General features: G+C 39.0%; 1 protein-coding gene across 5 annotated transcripts in view; it reads left to right on the top strand.

Annotated features, from left to right (window-relative positions):
• ANKRD55 (ankyrin repeat domain 55) overlaps nucleotides 1-15,732 on the top strand; it is a 109,247-nt gene that overhangs the window by 14,098 nt on the left and 79,417 nt on the right. Inside the window, exon 2 of one of the 5 annotated variants that reach the window (XM_044932426.2) lies at nucleotides 6,290-6,421. The exons of the other annotated variants lie outside the window; for them this stretch is intronic. The gene's annotated coding sequence lies outside the window, so the exon portion shown is untranslated. The remainder of the gene's footprint in view (nucleotides 1-6,289; nucleotides 6,422-15,732) is intronic. 5 annotated transcript variants of the gene reach the window in all.

Here is a 15,732-nt window from a genome sequence, read left to right on the forward strand (position 1 = left end):
GATAGCACCCCTTTTTACTTGGAAATTGGAAAAGGCAGAATTTGCCTAGCAGGAAAACCACATCAGAAGGAAAATAATTCACCAGGAAAGCTCACAGGTCTTGGAGTACTTTTACTTTCCCTTTCCTCTTTTTCTGGGATTCTATCTTCTCAATCTGAGACTTGCTTTTTAGACATAACTCATTCCATTGCTTATAAGCCAGTCTATGTGTGAGCTTCTACTTTCCATGCTGGTGACAGGCAGGTTTCTAGACTTTCTATGTTGTTCTAGGGACCGATCTAGTCTTAAAGCATAATCTTACTTTTTAAACTATTACAGTTTCATAACATTTTTTTATTTGATAGAGGAATCCTCCCTCAATACTTTTTTCAAAAAATTTTGTTGGTTTTTTACAATTTGGTGAGGGTGGTTCCTCTTTTTGCTTGTTTCTTCTCTTGGTATAATAATACATTCACATGATTTCAAGGTATAAAACAATATATAGCGAAAAATCTCCCCTCACACCAACCCCTCCAGCCATCCAGATGCCCTACTGGAAGCAAAACATTGTAAGCAGTTTCTTATGCATCCTGACAGAGAGATTCTGTAAGGTAAGCAAATACTTAAGTATATTGTTTTTTCCCTTCTTTAAAACACAACGTTATCCATTTGTTTTCACAAATGAAAGTTAATATCATTTTCCTGCACCTGCCCCCTGCAAAGAACTGTTGGAACTTTTATTGAAATGACATTAAACTTAAAAATGGATCTGTGTAAAAATTAAAATTGGTTATGCTATTTAGATCACCCGTCTGGAAGCATGGCATGTATCTTCATGAATCCAACTCTTTTTTAATTCTGTAGTTTTCCTTATTTAGATTCTGAATATTTATTAATGGGCATTTTATATTTTCATTTTAATGAGTTATTTTCAATGAAAGGAGTTAGTTTCCTCATATTTAATAGAGAAGAACTATTTAGTTTCATATTTATTTTAAAATCTGGCTAACATTAATTCTAAACATGATGAAACCAGATTGACTGGTTTCAAATCCTGCTCTGACATTTAATAGTGGTACAACTTTGGGGAAATTATTAAATTTCTCTCTGCTTCAGTTGTCTCATCTGTTAACAGGGGTAAGGATACTACCTACATCATAAAGTTGTTGAAACAAATAATAACTTAATTCAAAGGAAGCTGTTAGGACAGCGCACAGAACATGAGTCATCTTTAAAAGTTAGCCTTGATTAAATTCTGATAATTGTCTTCTTTCTTTATGACTGTCATCTCATTTCTTTTTGTTTCATATATTACTGAGTTTTCCAGGTGGCTCAGTGGTAAAGAATCCACCTGCCAATGCAGGAGATGCGAGTTTTATCCCTGGAGAAGGAAATAGCAACCCACTCCAATATTTTTGCCTGAGAAGTCTCATGGACAGAGCTTGGCAACCTATTGTTCATGGGGTCACAAAAGAATCAGACACAACTGAGAAACTGAACAACAACATTACTGCATTAGATAAAGCTTGTCTTCTTTCTTTCTCTATTGTTTCACTATTAGGGGTGATGTTTGTAATTGGTTAGAAATAGATGTACTCATGTTGAGAATGAAATCTTTTATTCCTAGTTGTTAAGCAGTTTTAAAGAAGATATCAAATTTTGTTAAATGCCTTTCTATTCTTTATTTATGTAATCCTGTATTTCCCCTTTGTTCTACTGATGTGATATAACTTATTAATAGGCACTGGAAAACTTAAAACATCTATATTCTAGAATAAACTCTGTCCAGTCATGGTGTATTATTCTTTCAACATCCAACTGAATCTAATCTGACAGAATTTAATTTAAACCCTAGAATTCAGAATTTACAAATTGGGTCCACATAGGTGCTTGTATGCATGTGTCTTGAGCAGTGTATGCTAGCCTTAGAAAATAAATTAGAAAAATTTCACTCTCTTTCTGAGTTTCAGTATGAAAGTTATTTGTTCCTTGGTCATATTACATTTATCTTAATGTTTTAAAGAGAATTCACTAATCCTCATTTTAGAATCTTTATGCTGTTATCACTAATGTTAATTCTTTCTCTCTTGGGTATAGAAGCAGCTCTTTGTAGATGCATTACTGATTTTCAGTTAATGTGTAGATTTTATTTTTTGCTACAAATAAATATAAACTCCAGTACAATAATGCCTGTCAAGGAGACTGCTGAGCTTATGAACAGTTTGGTGAACTTGTGAACTGCTTGTGAACAGTTTGGTATAGGCTGCTGTGAGTAAGAGAGAATGGCATGTGGAATATTGTCCAGCGCCAGGGAAGATCATGAGTTCACTGAAACACATGAAGGCTTTGCCTCCTGAGTCAACAGGCAGTGGCAGACAATAGGGCACATTGGTCAGAGGATCCAGTCTCAGGCCTGACAGCCTGCAGGCTTATCTGAGCTTCACTGCTCACTACTACCTGTGTGACTTTGGGGAAGTTACTTTCCTGCTTGGTGCCTCAGTTTCCTCATCCATAAAATGGGAATCATTCTCATAAGTGAAAGTGAAAATCTCTCAGTTGTGTCTGACTCTTTGCTCCCCCATGGACTATACAGTCCATGGAATTCTCTAGGCCAGAATACTGGAGTGGGTAGCCTTTCCCTTCTCCAGGGGATCTTCCCAACCCAGGGATCAAACCCAGATCTCTCTCGCATTGCAGGTGACCCATGCAGCTGGGCCACAAAGCATTAAATGAGTCGATTTCTACAAAAGGCTTAGCACAGTGCCTGGTAATAATAAGCTTGGTATAATCATTGACCATCATTATGATTGCTATTCAGACAGTGACAGAGACCCCTTGGGGACAGGCAAATAACAGTGGATGCTTTCACAGTTGCTGGTGGACGTTGTTGTGCCATGGAAGTGATTGTATTGATGTTTTTGCTAATTTTAGGATTGTTCTGAGTTTAATTCCTTCAAATAGGCTAGCAAAAATTCTAGAACTCAAAACCCTACAGGAAACACTAAACAAGCTAAGAACCGTGACTATAGGCAGACGACAAGACTCTATGGAATGGGAGTGATGAGCACTTTGGCCACTTTTCCACATTCATGCGTGTACCACTGCAGAGAAATGGCTCTTGGATCCCTGCGTTCCAGGCTTCAGTTCCAATGAGTGGGTTGTAGGAGGCGCCTCCTCCAAGGTGTTAACTATGTGTTAACTAGATGTAAGGTTGCCCTTACAAACAAGTGAGGAAAAGGAGAATTACCTGATGTTGGGGGAAAAGGATAATTATGGCACACAAAAATACAGTTTAAAAGTTCCATATGTAAAAATAAATAAATTTTTTTAAACTTAAAAAAATATAAAACACTTGAGGATTTAAAAAAAGGTTTCATATGAATTATGCTTAAATGTTAACAGAGGGTTTCCCTGATAGTTCAGTTGGTATAGAATCCTCCTGCAATGCAGGAGAGCCCGGTTTGATTCCTGGGTCAGGAAGATCTGCTGGAGAAGGGATATGTTACCCACTCCAGTTTTCTGGGGCTTCCCTTGTGGCTCAGCTGATAAAGAATCTGCCTGCAATGTGGGATACCTGGGCTTGATTCCTGGGCTGGGGAGATCCCCTGGAGAAGGGAAAGGCTACCTACTCCAATATTCTGGCCTAAAAAATTCCATGGACTGTATAGTCCATGGGGTCACAAAGAGTCAGACACGACTGAATGTTAACACTTAGGTATAAGGTTCCGTGGGTTATGACCTTTCTAATCATAAAAACAATGAATGATCAATGCAATATCCATAGGTTTTGACAATGTATTTTTCAAAACCCAACAAAACAAACTGAGGACTTCAGTGGCTAACAGGGAAAAGTAACTGCAGCCTAGATAACAGATGAAGAGTTAATATCCTTACTGTAAACAGAGCTCTTTCAAATCAATCAGATAAAGACAAATGCCTTAAAATAATATATAAAGGACACCTATGAGTAATTCATGCAATGGCCATAAATATATGAAAAACTACTCTCTCAGGAACAATAAAAGAAATGACCTTTGGAAATTATGTACCCGTTTCCTTCTTTCAGACCAGCACTGAAAAAAAATAAAATAAAATAATGCAGTGTCATTAAGAATGAGGCGAGGGCTTCCCTGGTGGTCCAGAGATTAAGAATCTTGCAATGCAGAGGACGCTGTTTCAATCCCTGCTGGTCCAGGAAGATCCCACATATTGCCGGGCTACTAAGCTCGAGTGCTCAAACTACTGAGCCCACTTGCAGCAACCACTGAAGCCCGCGCCCTACAGTCTGTGCCCTGCAAAAAAGAAGGTCCGGTGATGAAAAGCCCGCATACCACAACGAGAGAGTAGCCCGTATTCTCCACAGCTAGATAAAGCACACATACAGAAATGAAGCCCCGTGCAGTTAAAAAATAAATAGTAAAAAAAGAATGAAGTGAAATGTTTGCTGTCATGTCCTGCTTGGGGAGGATGAGTTGGGTCAACCTTTCAGGAGGGCAATTTGACAAAGAGTCAAAAATTCATTGCTTCATAAGTTCACTTCTAGAAATGTGTCCAAAGCAAATAATCAAAGATTCACAGAAAGACATATGTGCAAGAACATAATAGTATTATTTGGAATAGCCACAGAATTAATAATTCCCTCCAAAAGTGAAAGGATTTAAATGTTTAATATTAAGAGAATGATTAAATCAATAGTGTTAAGTCCAATCAATGGAATTTTATGCCACATTTTACAAATAACATTTTCAAATCTTACCTTATAGCATGGGAAAATATTTATGATCCAATAACTAAATGTTTGGGCTTCCTAGGTAGCACTAGTGGTAAAAAAAATCTGCCAGCCACACAGTTAACACAAGAGACACAGGTTCAATCCCTAGGTCAGGACGATCCCCTAAAATGGGAAATGGCACCCCACTCCAGCATTCTTGCCTGGAAAATTCCATGGGCAGACAAGTCTGGTGGACTATGGTCCATGGGGCCACAAACAGTCAGACACGTCTGAGCGAGCAACTGAGCACACGTTAAATGTTTAAAAAAGAGAAAACATCAAATGAAAAATCAGCATGATCTCTATTTTCTTTGTAAAATGTAACTCTGGCACTATGCTAAGGACTATTAGTCACTGGGTGTTACAATCTTAATATATCTCTATATCCTCAGATCAATAGAGATTATATTAATCATTCCCCAGAAATACACACAAGCCACCATACAGCAGCTTAAAAAGTTATCAACCCTTCTTCAGCTGTTAGGCCTGCCTCCAGTCTGATATGGGACCTGACAAGCCAGTCATTGCATCCTTTTAATATTACTCTTGATCTGGTCCCTTTTTGATTGTTTATTTTGTTGTTGTTGAGTTGTATGAACTGTTTGTATATTTTGGAAATGCCAGTTGCATCATTTGCAAACATTTCTCCCTTTCCATAGGTTGTGTTTTTGTTTTGTTTATGGTTTCCTTTGCCGTGTTGTCGCTTTTTTTAGACTTCACAATATTATATACTCACAGCTAGATGACACAGTTTGAATCAGCCTTAGGTAATCATATACCCATAATATATGAGAGCTGGAGAAAGCTACTTATTTAGTTCAACTCTACCTGAAATGCTAGTGATATGCTTTATACAATTATTTAAAGGAGCAGAAGACTCTTTTCCTAATTCTATTTCTAAGGATTGTGAAGGATGAGACTTCATTTCCTATATCTACTTCTCTTCAATTTGTCGATTGGAAAATAATATGATAATTAAATCAATTTATCAATATATACAATATTGGAGAAGGGTATGGCAACCCACTCCAGTACACTTGCCTGGAGAATTCCGACAGAGGAGCCTGGCAGGCTAGAGTTCATGGAGTCACAAAGCGTCAGGCACAACTGAGTGACTAACCCATAAACACAGACTCAATGTATCCAACACTCTCTGTCTACTTCTGCTATCTAACGTTCAAGATAATTTTTTCTGCAATAAGAGGAAAGCCATACTGACAATATTCTAGTGAGGTCACATGAAGGGTGATTATTCACCAGTTTGGGTTTTATTCTGTGCCTTTTATAAAGCGACAAGCCCAATATAGTGAGTGATTCTTGATTCCATTTCAACTACATTAAGGAATCCATGAGATTATCGTGAGGAGGGAGAAAGCAGAGTCCAGACAATGAAGACAGCCACAGGAGCCCAGATGACAGAAGGGAACTGTATCAGGGCTTCAGGAGCCATGGAATCTCAAGGACTGCAGAGAGATTGATTCAATCTCTAAACTTGGACCAATCACCCAAACTGCATTTGTTTTCTTAAAATATTTTCAGGCTATCAAGGCTCTTGGGGCAGTTTTACAAGTGACCACAGTGGAGGGCCAATAGGAGGATGCATTTTAAAGGACCCAAGGAAGACCCACTTCTCCAAATCCTTTACAGCCTAATTGTCACTGTCCATCAAGAGTAAGTGATTCATTATTTGGTTCTACACAGATGTGAGAAAGACACATAGAATCTCAATCACAGAGGGAACCTTAGAGCTCAACCTTCTAGTCAATACAGACATCTCCTCAAGTGCATCCCAAGATATGCTTGATAAGAACCTCCTTAGACATGGGTAGCGAGAAAGAACACACACAGCACAAGATAATTCTTTCCAATTATGAACAGCTCTAGTCATTAAAAGTCTTGATTTTGCCAATTTCTATCCACTATAACTAGCTCTGCCCTCTGGGCTTCCATGGTGGCTCAGCTGTTAAAGAATCCACCTGCAATGCCAGAGACCCAGGTTTGATCCCTGGGTCAAGAAGATCCCTTGGAGAAGGGAATGGCTATCCACCAGTATTATTGCCTGGATAAGTTCATGGACAGAGGAACCTGGTGGGTTACAGTCCATGGGGTCACAAAGAGTCAGACACAACTCAGTGACTGGATCAACTTTTACTGGATCTGCAGAAAACAAATCTAAACTCTCCTCTAGCTTTTCCGATGTTTGAAAACAGCTGTCTTGTCCAACTGAGTCTTCTCTTCCCCAAACTGAACAAACTCTGCTTCTTCACCTATTCCTCACCTTTCAAAGTCCCAGGTTAAAATGGCAAATTCCTGACATGAACATCTCCCATTTCTTGAAAGTAAGAGAGGTGAGTGGTGTCATACGTTTGATCCAGGCGAAAGTGAGGAGGACTGAAAGTACAGTGGTCAAAGTAACATGTGGATTATTCTTCAGTTTCCAGAACCAGCTAGGCTAACACAATCCTTCATAAAAGTCATTTAAGACTTATACTTGCCTACTTACAAAGAACTTCTTGATACAACATTGTTAACATCAGTGAGATTTACATAAGGCTCTAATGGGTGAGAAAGCCCATTGAACATGAGAACTATGCCAATCAATCAATTCATTCATTGTACATATACTAAAGGTCCTATGTGTTAAAAATTGAGATCTTTTTAAGAACTAGTATTATCAAAATAGGGTCTTCCCAAGTGGTGCTAGTGGTAAAAATCTCACCTGCCAATGCAAGAGACGTAAGAGACCCAGGTTCAATCCTTGGGTTGGGAAGACTCCCCTGGAGAAGGAAATGGCAACCCACTGCATATTTTTGCCTGGAGAACCCCATGGGCAGAGTGGCTTGGTAGGCTACAGTCCATGGGGTTGCAAAGAGTCGGACACGATTGGAGCAATTGAGCACATTATTAAAATGAAGGTTCCCTTTATGAAAATGCTTTCTAGATATTCATCATTACTGAAGTTCAACACAGACATGCTTCTTAGAACAGCAAATTCCATTTCCCAGCACTACCCGCCACCCCATGTCCAGTAGAGATGCTAACTGTGGAATGGAATTCGCAGGTCAGAGGAATCACCCAGAGAAACACAGTGATTTTGAGATTCACAACATGTGTTGCATCACAAGTTTGGTTATGAAGAAAGGTCTGATTGTGGCCAGATATTTACCCTTGAGATAATATTGTTGCAAGACTTTCTTCCCACAGAATGAAATCCCTTCTTTTCCACTCCCACGGCAAGAAGGTTGCTTTGAATATCTTTTCTCAGCTGGTACATGCAGAAAGCTTGGAGCTATTTTTCTCTTTAAAATGTTAGAAAGAAACTCTTTTTTTGTACTCCCATATGACTGGCACTTTATAAAACACTCTTAAAACCTCAGCCAATACACCCCGAGGGACTAAAGGAGAAAACAGGCAAAATAGCAAAATGTTTCAGCTGACAAAATCTCTACAGTCTGTTGAGCAAGACTCATTATGGGGAAAGAAGACAGAGGTTCCTCTCCCTATCAAAGTAGTAATAGTGAGGGCTTCCTTGGTGGCTCAGTGATTAAGAATTTGCCTGCTAATGCAGGAGACATGAGTTCGATCCCTGGTCTGGGAAGATCCCACGTGCTGTAGGGCAACTAAGCCTATGCACCACAACTACTGAGCCCATACACCCTAGAGCCTGTGCTCTGCAACGAGAGAAGCCACCACAATGGGAAACACGCGCACCACAACTAGAGAAAGCCCCTGCTCCCCGCAGCCAGAGAAAGCCTGCACAGCAGCAAAGACCCACCACAGTCAAATGAGTAAATACATACTTTTTAAAGTAGTAATAGTAATAGCACATGATTATCGACATAATTTGAATACTTTGTGCCAGGCATTGTTCTTTATGTAGATGAACCCATTTAGCTCCCAAAAACAACCCTGTGAAGTAAATATTGTTTTTACCCATTTGACAAGTGAAGAATGGGAATAAAGAAGTTAAGTAACTCACCCAAGATCATACAGCTAGCAGGAAACTGGCAGTGCTAGGATTCAAAATCTGGAGGCTGGGTTCTTACTATTTTTCTATATCACTTCCATATCTATATGCTGTGTGTCACATGATGTATAAGATGAGTCACATGAGACTCATTTGAATTCAATGCCAGCAACTTTATCAGTGACCTTAAACTTGTTCCTGCATGGCCAGAGTATTCCCAGCTGGCTTTTAATTCTATCCAGCAGAACTGGTACCATCCTGGCTCAGAGCCCAGGTCAAGGCCTAGAGAGACTCTTATCACCAGTGGGTGGCAATATTGTTACATGGAGCCACTGGGGTGCGATGAAGGCCTGACATCTTCCCTAAAAGTGGAAAGGCCTCACCACTTTATGGACAGATCACTCCAGGTAGCCCCCCAAAGACAATGTCTCAACTGTCCCCAAAGCACCTAGGATAATCCTCCAGGAGGATAGATGGGTCTGGATTATGAGAAGGCCCAGGAAACTATTCATTCAAATCATTTTTCCTCAGTCCTGCCATAATATGCCTGGTGTATCTCAATCATAAACAACACACTCCTTTTCGCATTAGAGCATGTCTTCCTCCTGGTTCCTTAGGAGCAGTGACTCTAAAATCTGTGTACCTGCAATTTCACTAACCTAGGGTAGATGTTAAGTAAATGGATGAATTAATAACTCTCAGTTCTCCAGATGCAATCAATTCCACTCTAAAAAAACAATTTAAGAAATAACTGTGGAAGCCTCTATAGTTGCCTAAAATGAAGCCTGACTTCACTGGTGACTCTAAGCTAGGTTTAGGCATCCAAGGATCTTCAGAAAAGAATGAACCCAAGAAATCCTCCCAACGCCCTCTGGTCTGGACACTTGAAACTGCAGTACCTGATCTGTCTTTACATTGACCTTGTTCCACAAAACAGTCTCAATTTAAGCAGAACAAATGCCAAGCTGACCTTGGGGTAATTCCCACAAAGTAGGTTCAGTAACTGATGCCATCAAGGACTTTTCCAAGGAAGTCCACAAGAAACCAGGGACAGAGCCTTTATGTGAAAGAACCCACATTTGTGTAAAATCTGAGAAGCTTTGATTTTTTGTTTTTTCCCCCTAATCCAAAACATTTCTAGCAGACTGTCGTATGTCTACAATCCTATTATTAAAAAGCTGGGCCCTTGAAATTCGGTAGATAATGTATGACACATGCAAAAAACTGTTACAAGGTTTTAACCATGAAAAATGAGGGAAACAGATGATTTTTTTTTAATCTAGCCTTTTAATTTTAAGTAAAAATTAATAAAATTTTAAATATTTTCCTATTTTTTTAAAAATTTGCTAGGGTATTTATAAAGGTTGGAATTTTTAAAATACATGTATGTCTTTCCTTTCTCAGCACTTTGTTAAATATCAAGGACTTGTTTTCTCACTCAGGCAGTCACTCAGGCCGTGTCTACCCTTCTAGTAGTAACACATTAATATAAATATTAATATAAATATATTTATAATATAATTAATATAAATATTAATATAAAGCTAGTAAGACTCTCTCCTCTCTCATCATTTAAAATTTGGTTTATTTTGATGATTATTAAAAATATCTAAGGGCTTCCCAGGTGGCTTGGGGGTAAAGAATCAACCTTCCAATGCCTGCCAATTCAAGAGATGTGGGTTCGATCCCTGGCTCAGGAAGACCCACTGGAGAAGGAAATGGCAACCCAATCCAGTATTCTTGCCTGAAAAATCCCACAGACAGAGGAGACTGGAGGGCTACAGTCCATGGGATCTCAAAAGAATCAGACATGACTTAACGACTAAACAACAACAATATATATAAATTCATTGTGGAGAATTGGTAAAATATAGAAAGTACTGAATAATATGTAAGAAATTATCTCTATTTTTGATGCATATTCTTGTCTTATATTTTTCATTTATATACATATATACAGATAATTTTTTGTAAAAATATAATCTACATCTGTTCATGGTAGCTCAGTTGGTAAAGAATCTGCCTGCAGCGCAGAAGACCCGGGTTTGATCCCTGTGTCAGGAAGACTCCCTGGAGAAGGAAATGGCAGCTACTCCAGTATTCCTGCCTGGAAAATCCTATGGACAGAGGAACTTGGTGGGCTACAGTCCATGGGGTCACAAGAGTCAAACACGACTTAGCGACTAAACCACATCTGTTCACATACTTCATTCTTTCTATTCTTTAATGTCTGTTTTCCATTTTCTCTATTTCAGTCTCTTTCCCTCTGTGAATTATAGAGTTTTTATTTATGCATCCATATATACATCTGTTTAACTCTCACACAGTTGGAGAGACAAAAGCCATTCAAACCATGCTCCTCCTCTAAAGTTAAATGGAAAAAAAGATAAACAGATGATAAATAGCTGATTAATAGATAAACAGACAAAAAAAATAGATAGTAGGTAACAAGAGGATAAAGAAAGAAGGAAGGAGAGAAGGAAGAATGTATGTATCGTTTGTTTATGTAGATCTTCTGCATATCTTAAATGGCTTTGTGACTTCTGATAGAAAAGAATTTTTCTTGCCTCTGTTTTAGATTCCATCAGGACCATCAGTTGTTCTTGTCATACTTGTTATTTCTAAATCACCCTTCCTCATATCTTCAGAAATTCTTTGTACTATCTCAGGTTCAGGCATAATTATTTGCATTGACTGCAATTTAAATTGACTGTTTCTACACAAGTTCCATGGAAGTTCATTCCTTTCCAATTTTCTAATCATTTTGTAATTTAGTACATTATCTTATGACCCACTGGTAAAGAATCCACCTGCCAAGCAAGAGATTCAGGAGGCACAGTTTCAATCCCTGGGTCGGGAAGATCCCTCGGAAGAGGAAATGGCAACCCACTCCAGTATTCTTGCCTAAAATATCCCATGGACAGAGGAGCCTGGTGGGCTGTAGTACGTGAGGTCGTAAGAGTTAGACATGACTGAGCACACACATAGCATCTCAGGGCTAGAAGAAATTCTGAAATACATTCTGTTTTGCCTCACACGTCTTCCCTTCCCCATACCTTGTGCATCTCTCTGTGTCTGAATTCCTTCTGAAACACACCCCCTTGGTGAACACCTAGCCAAGATAGACATCTTTAACAACAAAAGTTCACGACTACCTCTTGAGGTGACCCAGGACATTTGTACCGTGCTCTGACAATTAAAATACCCTCCGTCATTCTCACCATTGCTCTTTCTAACTGCTGGAATTTCCCAGGAAAGTTTAACCATAAACTTCTCTGCCTAAAAGCTCTTTGAAAAATAATTCTGTTTATAGTAGCATCAAGAAGAATAAAACACTTAGGATAAAAATCAAGAAGGCAAAAGACTTACACATTGAAAACTATAAAACACTGTTGAAAGAAATTAGACACCAATAAATGGAAACATGTCTTGTGTTTCATGGATTAAAAGACAATGTTGTTAAGATGTCAATACTACCCAGAGATTTACGGATTTGATGCAGTCCCTAACCAAATCCTGGTGATGTTTTTGTAGAAATATAAAAATCCATCCTACAATTCATGTGGAATTTCAAAGGACCCCAAATGACCAAAAGGAAAAAAAAAAAACAAAACTTACAAAAGAAGAGCAAAGTTGGAGGTCTCACACCTCCTGATTTCAAACCATACTGTAAAGCTGCAGCAATCAAAACAGTATAGTACTGGCATGGAGACAGACATACGGATCTGTGGAACAGAACTGAGTCTAGAAATAATCTCATACATCTGTGATCAACTTAGGAGGCAACTGAGGAGTCAACACGGGTGCCAAGACCATTCAGTGGAGGGAAGAATTGTCTTTTCAACAAATGATTCAGAAACAACTGGACAGACAAGTGCAAAATGATGAAGTCAGACCCTTAACACCATCTACAACAAATACCTTAAAATGGATCAAAGACCTAAACATGAGACCTAAACCTATAAAACTCTTAGAAGAAAATGTAGAGGGAAAATGATGTTGAATTTGGCAATAATTTCTCAGATGTAATGACAAAAGCCCAGACAATGAAAGACAGACAATTTGAACTACATTAAAGTTAAATGCTTTAATTAAGACACTATCAACAGTGGTAAGGCAACCCACACAATAGGAGAAAATGTATACAAATTATATACCTGATAAGGAGTTAATATTAAGAACATAAAAAAGAATTTCTACAACTGAACAGAAAAAAAAAAAAAAACAATGAAAAATGGACAAAGGACTTAGATATTACTCCAGAGAAGATATACAAACACCAAAAAAACATGAAAAAAAAAAGAAAAGAAAAGATGCTCCGCATCACTAATCATAGGGAAATGCAAATCAAAACCACAAAACATTACTTCACACCCATCAGGCTAGCTATTATTAAAACAAACCAACACAAGAAGCAAAAAACAGGAAATAACAAGTGTTGGTAAAGACGAGGGAAATTGGAACCTTTGAGCACTGTTGGTAAGAATATAAACTGTAGGAGCCACATTGGAAAACAGTACAGTGTTTCCTTAAAAAAATTAAAAATAGAATTATCATGTAATCCTGCAATTTCACTTCTAAGTATATACTTGAAAGAATTGAAAGCAGAATCTGAAAAAATTATTTGTATACCAAAGTTTGCAGCAGCATTACTCACAATAGGCAAAATGTGGAAACAACCCAAGTGCCCACCAATAGATGAATGAATAAACAGAATGTGTTACATACACACAACAGATTATTCAGCCTTTAAAAAGAAGGAAATTCTGAGACATGCCACAATGTGAGTGAATCTCCAGGACATTCTGTTAAGTGAATAAGCCAGTAACAAAAGGACAGACAATGTTGATTCCACTTAAATGAGATATCTAGAGTGATCAAATTCATAGAGACAGAAAATGGAATGGTTTCCAGGAGATGGAGGAGAAGGAAGAGTGGGGAGTTTTTGTCTAATGGATACCAATTTTGAGTTTTGGAAGATTAAAAGAATTGTGGAGATGGATAGTGGTAATATATGTCATCCTCCTGAACTCTACACTTAAAAATGGTTAAAATGCAAACTTTATGTTATATTCACCACAATTTTTTTACTTGAAAAAAATCCTCAAATAAATGAAGGCCACCAACATGGCCTCACAAAGGAATCTCACAGCCTTCACCTTCTGCTGCTCATCCTATTACATAAAGTCCAGTCATCCTCAGGTCACTCTCCTCTGAATATCCTTCAGCTACCTGCCTATAACCCATTTAGTCCATGGGCCATAGACCTCGGCATGACAATGACCAGTTGGTTAAGAAGAGAAAAAGCCAAGACTTCCCTGGTGGTCCAGTGGTTAAGACTCTGTGCTCCCAATGCAGGGGGGCCGAGTTTGACCCCTGGTCCAGGAACTAGGTCCCACATACCACAGAAAAGATCCCGCATGCAGCAACGAAGATTCTGAGTGCTACAAGTAAGGCTCAGCATGGTGAAAAAAAGGAAAAAACCTATTATCTCCTATACTTCTGTTACTAGACTATTATTACTACAGCCAGAGACCTACTAGTTGATTGTCATGTTGTTAATTCCTATAGCGTTAACTGCCCAACTACTAAAGCCCAACTAAAAGCTTACTATGAGCTTTTCTAATGTGCCACCACTAAAAACCTTTTGTCAGTTAAAACTCTTTCAGTGATTAGAAAGAAAAACAAATACATGAAATCTGTGCAAAAAACTTAAGCAAAAACAAGAAATGTATTGGTTCATGTAAATGTTCCCAAATTGGTGCTGGCTTAAGATATGGCTTGATTCAGGGATTTAAACAATGTCACCAGGTCTCAATTATTTTCTTCTCTTAGAGTTCTGCTCTTCTTCTCTTGTCTTCATTCTTAGGCCCTCCATCCATGAGATGTCCCCCATAACTCCTGGCTTCAGGGGTGGTAGAACAAAACTTGCTCCCAGCAATCCCAAAATATCCCACGGGCTTTCACGGGCTCTTATTGGGGCACATCCCTGAACCAATCTCTGTGGCCAGGATAGTGCTGGTGTTGATTGGCTTAGTTCTAGTCCCATGTGCCAGCCCTGAGCAACTGGTTAACTCCATGGGCTGAAAAAGGAGAGGAGATAGTCCATAGAGGATAATAAGGTTAAGGTCACCAGCAGGGTATGTTGAGGAACAAAAATTACAAGTTCGGGCTTCCCTTGAAGTCTGCTGGTTAAGAATCCCCCTTGGAATACAGGGAAGATGGATTTGTTCCCTTGTCTGGGAAGATACCACATGCTTTGGGACAACTGGGCCCATGTGCCACAACTACCGAACCTGCACTCTAGAACCCACAAGCTGCAAACGCTGAGCCCCCAGGCAGCAACTAACTGAAACCCGCATGGCTAGAGCCCGTACTGCACAACGAGAGAATCCACTGCAATGAGACGCCCACGCACTACAACTAGAGAGTAGCCCCTGCTCTCTGCAACTAGAGAAAGCCCTCGCATGGCAGTGAAGACCCAGGGCAGCCAAAAATTAACAACAACAACAAAAAAACACCCCAGGCTCAAAGTGAAAGTGTTAGTCACTCAGTAGTGTCAGACTCTTTGCAACCCCATGGACTGTAGCCCACCAGGCTCCTCCATCCTTGGGATTTTCCAGGCAAGAATACTGAAATGGGTTGCCATTTCCTTCTCCAGGGGATCTTCCCGACCCAGGGATCGAACCCCGGTCTCCCAAATTGCAGGCAGATTCTTTACTATCTGAGCCACCAGACAGGTTCAACCACCATTCGGTTAGTTCAACCAAATATTTTATGGACTAAAAGATATTACCTTTAGTTTATCTCTATTAAATACAATGTTCTTAGAATCCTTCTGGTAAATTATTTGGAATTCTATTCTATCAGGCAATGCATTCCTTGTTTCTCTCAGCTGTGTGTACATAACAGTGTGATGAATGTGCCTTACAGATTTTATTACACTCTGTGATGAGTACACATTTATGTATCACATTTATACACATGATATAAACAGGTTATAAACACCATGTAT

The sequence above is a fragment of the Bubalus bubalis genome, chromosome 19 (assembly GCF_019923935.1).
Source record: "Bubalus bubalis isolate 160015118507 breed Murrah chromosome 19, NDDB_SH_1, whole genome shotgun sequence".
Taxonomy (NCBI): domain Eukaryota; kingdom Metazoa; phylum Chordata; class Mammalia; order Artiodactyla; family Bovidae; genus Bubalus; species Bubalus bubalis.